Source organism: Dendrobates tinctorius, unplaced genomic scaffold, assembly GCF_039654945.1.
Source record: "Dendrobates tinctorius isolate UK_male_01 unplaced genomic scaffold, ASM3965494v1 ptg000183l, whole genome shotgun sequence".
Taxonomy (NCBI): domain Eukaryota; kingdom Metazoa; phylum Chordata; class Amphibia; order Anura; family Dendrobatidae; genus Dendrobates; species Dendrobates tinctorius.
Window position 1 is genome coordinate 3,388,151 of NW_027361850.1, and position 6,000 is coordinate 3,394,150.

Genomic DNA, 6,000 nt, shown 5'->3' on the forward strand with positions numbered 1-6,000 from the left:
TATAAAACTGTCCTCCTGGTATCTGACACCAGCTGTTCTTCAGACTCCAGTTTTGTCCCTTGATTCTGTTCCTGGTTCTGGTTCTCCATTAAATGACTTGGCTAGTTTTATTACTCATGCATAAAGGACTTCCACGGTCATCATGTCCAACCCCCTGCTCAATGCAGGATTCACTAATGCATCTCAGACAGATGTCTGTCCAGCCTCTGTTTGAATACTTTTGCTGAAGGAGAACTCACCACCTCTTATGGCAGCCTGTTTCACTCATTAATCATCATCACTGTAAAAAAGTTTTTCTTTTAATATCTCATCTGTATCTTCTCCCTTTCAGTTTCATCCCATTGCTCCTCGTGTTTCCATGTACAAATGAGAATAAGGATGATCCCTCTACACTGTGACATCCCTTCAGAAATTTGTAGACAGCTATTAAGCCTCCTTTCATCCTTTTTTACAAGCTAAACATTCCCAGATCCTTTAACCGTTTCTCGTAGGATATACTTTGCAGACCGCTCACCATCCTAGTAGCTCTTCTTGGAACTTGCTTCAGTTTTTCAATGTCTGTTTTAAAATGTGATGCCCAGAACTGAACACAGTATTCCAGATGAAACCTGAGCAAGGTGGAGTAGAGGAGGATAATTACTTCACGTGATCTAGACTCTATGCTTCTCTCAATACATCCTAGAATTGTTTTTTGCTGCTGCATCACTCTGTTGTCTGCTGCAACTCCATGGATGCAACTCAGGAGACTTCTTTTTTTAGTAAATATTCCTATATAGGGGTTAAGGAATAAAGGCCAGGGACCTGCTAGATGTAGTGGCTGGCATGGAGTTTGTCTAAGGTTGCCTTTGACAGATTTTACAAGAAAAGGATTTACACTATCAAGCAGATCTCTCTGACATTTATATGTACCTAATTACTTTTCTTATATGATTTAATTTCTGGTTGTTTTTCTTCAACCATCTTTTTTCTTATTTTTGGGTTGCCATTCCAGTGTCTTTGAAACCCCTTGCTACTTTCTATTGTATTGTTGTCTCAATTTGCAACTTGCAATGGTTGCCTGAGAAAGAATTACCATATATACTCATGTATAAGCCGCGTTTTTTGTGCTGAAAACACCCCCCTCAGATTTTACGTGAGTAATTGCCCAAGAAGACGGCTGTGGAGGGGGAGCGGAGGAACAGCGGGTCACATGTCTATGTCCATTGCTAAAAAGACATGAATTTTCACAGACCTGGCAATGAATATTCATTTGTCTTATAGCATGCACAGTTACAGCTGGAGCCGCCGGCTTACAGCAGTGGCTGGGCTATCACAGGTTCGTGGTACTTAAGAATTATGAATATTCACCTCTCTCCACTCCCATAGGTGTGGAAAGAGGTGAATGAATATTAATTCCCTTATTGAGTGTTGACAGGTGGTCGCCTGGCCACTGGAGCTGCTGGCACTGGAACAAAATGCTGTGAAGGCATACAGGGAAGGTAAGTAGGATTTTTTTTATGGTTTTCTCATGGGGGCCACACATACAAGGATAGGGATGAGGAACTCTGCATACAATGATAGGGATAAGGAGCCATACAGACAAGGATGGGAATAAGGAGCTATGCAGACAAGGATGGCAATAAGGAGCCATGCAGTCAAGGATTGGAATAAGGAACCATGTAGACAAGGATGGGGATTTGGAGCCATGCAGACAAGGATAGGAATAAGGAGTCATGCAGACAAGGATGGAAATAAGAAACCATGCAGACAAGGATGGAGATAAGGAGCCATGCAGACAAGTATGGGAATAAAGAGCCATGCAGACAAGGAAAGAAATAAGGAGCCATGCATACAACAATGGGGACGAGGAACTATGCATACCAGGATAGGGATGAGGGAACAATGCATTCCTGGCTTATACTGGAGTCAATAAATTTTCCCAGTTTTTCATGGCAAAATTAGGTGCCTCAGCTTATACTCGGATCTGCTTAAACACGAGCATATAAGGTAACATTATAGCTCAACAAAATGTCTATTGCATTCTGATAGTAACCCCTTTGTTTACATCCAACGTTTAAAATGTATTTGACTCTCTTTTAGAGAAATGTGTTCAATAACAAAGGATTATATTAAAAAATATTAAGACTGTCATGATCCAGACCGGGGTTGGAGTCCTGTTTTCCCTTTTTCCTGGTCTGGTCATGAAGGGCTTAACATTTCTCAGCCTCAGTCTGGGTTCAGGTTTGCTATTTATCTCTGCTGCTTCCTGCAGGCTATGTTGGTTATAGGTTTGACTAGAGCTGCTGTAGCTGACTCTGATTGCTCTGATTTGTCCTCCTGCATTGCTCTCTGAACCAGTGTTTCTGTTTCCCCCATCCCTGTTTTGACTCAGTGTTCCCCTTTAGAGTATTGATCTCCCGGTTCTAACTTGGCTTGTATACTGACCTGCTTCTGTCTTTTGTTTTTTGGCTTATCCGCTCCTGACCACAACTGATCTTCTCGGCTTGCCTCTGACCCTGTTTGTTTACTCCGCTTGGTACCAAGTTACAGAGAGCTGCTTGACTTGGCCTGTCTTACTAATCTGCTGCCACCTGTGGTAGCCTGGCTGCTGTATTGCAAGCCTGCTCTGTTTGGTGCAGTTCTGCGTCCATTCTACTGCTATCTAGTGGAGCCTGCACCTATCTGCATTGCAGCAGCCCTGACAAACAATCGCTAGAAGTTCACAATGGAAAACTGTTAAGCATTATAACAGTCACAATAATTGGACACAGCAGCAGAATCTTGTTTAAGAAAATAACAAAAAACATTGAGATTAATGAATCATTTCAGTGCTCCGGTGCTGCCTTCGTAAGCGCAATACTGATGAGACTCAGGAGGCTGGAGAGGAAATCCCTTTCTTGCAACTCCTATAATTTCCCAACCATCTTGACTTTAATTATGCTGTAATAGATTGTCTACAATTGAGCAGCCGTTTGCATTCACATGTATGCATCTTTCTGATCAATGAGGAACTCTAGGTGTACGTCACTGCACAGAGCATCTCCACATTATTTGCAATTAGCAGAGCTCGGGGGAAAAAAGAGTGAAGTGTTGGAACTATTAAATACATCTAGTCCTTAGGGAGTCTATCATTTACATGAAAGCATTTCAAAATCTGTATCCACCTGCAAATATGTTTTTCAAATTTCTTCAACAACTTCCTTCTGCAGAAAGTGTCATGCATTCATAGAGCAATTTTCCTGAAATAGTGGTAAAACTTGATGAAATAAATTATGGTAATAAATTTCAAAGCTGGATTCACTGGCTCTACTGACCAGAACCTGGCAGCCTCATAGCTATATATGTAGCTAGCCAGTATTCGGGTACAAGAAAATTCACTGACATGTGAAGAAGCCCCAAGACCTCACTCAGACCTGGGTTTTTTATGTAGAAAAAAAACAGACTGTGTTTCATCAGTGATTTTCATTAGCGTTTCATCAGAGTTTCATTAGTTGTTTCACTGAAAAAAAAACGTTTCCTCACCTTCCCCTATGTATTACTTAGTGAAAAATGGAGAGCATGTGGATGGCATACAAATACTGTCTGATTTTTTCACTGACCCATAGACTTGAATTGCAGATTTTGATCCAACACTCAGATCAACATCGTGCATGTCTCTGATTTGCACAGACCACTCGGTCCGAGGAAAAAATATGACATGTAAACAGCTCCATAAACTGTCATCGGTACAAGTGCTATCTGTGAATAAAAACAGTATGTGAAAAACTAATATGGGAATGAATCCTAAGGAACATACAGACATAGTTGAAGCAAGGAAGATGTTACTCTCCTGAGTTTTGGCAATGAAAACATATCTGCTGGTTATTGAATCTTGTGCACTTTATCAGTTCATGATAACGATTAACCGACGTAATTATACGATGGAGGCGCACATAAACTATATGGAATGGGCTATTGAGATGAGGCCATTTCCTACAAATTTAGACCCCAATATATACAGACTGATCATTTAGTTATAATTACTTAAGGATCTATGCTAGTCATATATTGTTCATGCCATTCAGCGCTACAAGGCTAGCCAGAATGTGACAGCACCCAAAATACACCAAGAACTCTAGAGTGAAGAGTAGTAAGTAACATTAAATGCCTAAAGCCTGAGAAGTGATGTAGGTGACTTTTAAGCCCCCTTCTCACATAGCGAGATCGCTAGCGAGATGCTGTGTGACAAGGTACCAATGACCGGCGAGGTCGTTACAATGATCGCCGGATCATTGCTGCGTCGCTGTGTAAGATGCTTAATGGAAATGTGATGGTCAACGTATGACTGGACCCACCGCCTCCAGCAGGGCGAATTTCTATCACACACGTGACCCTGGATACACCACCTCCAGTAGGGCGAATTTAAATAATATAATGTGCAGCCGGATACACCGCCTCCAGCAGGCGAATTTCAGAATTACACGTGAAACTGGATACACCGCCTCCAGCAGGGCGAATTTAATAATAAGGGGAAACACCAGGGAAACCAATACAATGGAGGGCACTGCAATAGGGAACGGGGAGACCTCCTGCACTCCCCTGAGCCAGTCTCTACACTCTTATCAGTCCCTATACAGGCTCTGCACCTGTTGCCGAGCTGGAACCTAAGAACCCTAGCTCGCCCTGCATCTAGTCCTTTGTAATGAAATGGACGGTGCAGAAACTAATCCCTCCACTGCACTGAAAAACACATAAGGGAAGTCACAAACAGGGAAACACCACTTAGCTTTACTCTGTTGCTCTTGCTCCCAGCAACAGAGTCCACCACCAGAATGCAGCTTTCCTCCTGAATAGCTGCCACCAAGCTCTGTCAGAGCTGCAAGGAAATCCCCTCTGTGACTCCTTCCACACCAGGACTCTGACTGTGCTGCAAGGAACTCTCTCTAGCTCCTTCCTCCACCAAGGGTGGTTGGAAATGACCACTATCACCAACAGTGATTGCAACACCTGACACTCTTTTATAGCAGAGGCAGAGCAATCACACTTGCTTTATCAACATGTGCACTAAACTAAAGTAACAAGTGCAATGACCCTAACGGCCACCGGGGGCAAAACTATCATTAAGCACAGAGCTTAAGGAGAAAAAAAAGGTTACTAGTGCATTTATCTGTCATAATCCAACCTGGATCATGACAGGAATAGGTATGTCACCACGGAACAGACGGACCAACAGTTAAAAGGGAGGTTTATTTACAGGGAAATAATACTGGTAATATTAACAGTGTAGAAATTAATATAAAGTGAATGGGTTTAGCAAACAGCCAAAAAGCATAAACAGTATTCAACAGTAATAAGAGTTATTTTCCTATGATGAAACTTATCAGTCTGCAGGGATCTTGAGTGAAGGGATCACTCTTCTCCAACGTTGGCACCGAGTCACCAGCGGCGCTTGTAGTCCATAGTAGTCTGTATCCTGGGCATTTAACGTTGTCCAGCCAGGGTACGAGGGGTTAATGTGGGAGCCAGAGGGGTATGAGACTGATGATATCCCATTTGCTCCAAGTCCTTTTCTCTTACTCTACAGCGGTGCTCTCTCACCAGAATCAGGGGCTCTGAATTAACATATAAGTCACCACAACCTTGTACGTGGCTCAGTCTCTCTAAGGAGGTCACAGCTCCGTTACTGAATGCAGCCTCCTTGCAGGGAAGCATCTTGCCACATAACACAGTCTCTCTGTGGGGGAGCATCTTATCACAGGGGGAGTGTGCAACCTTACTGACACTGCAGTCACAGGCTTCACGTACTCACGTTCTGCAGTCTTTGTCCACGGTCTCTCTGACTCAGGCAGCTGTACCAGAGTTCTCTCCCCGCCTGTGTCAGCGCCCTCCCCTGTCTGATGTATGAACTGCTCTGAGGGATTTCACACACTGTTTTCCCACTCTCAGCTCTCCTCCCTTCCTGTTCAAGGCTACTGAACAGGCTCATAAAGTGTCCCCTGGGGAACCTGCTGCCCTGCTCAATGGTTCCGGGCACAGAGCAGA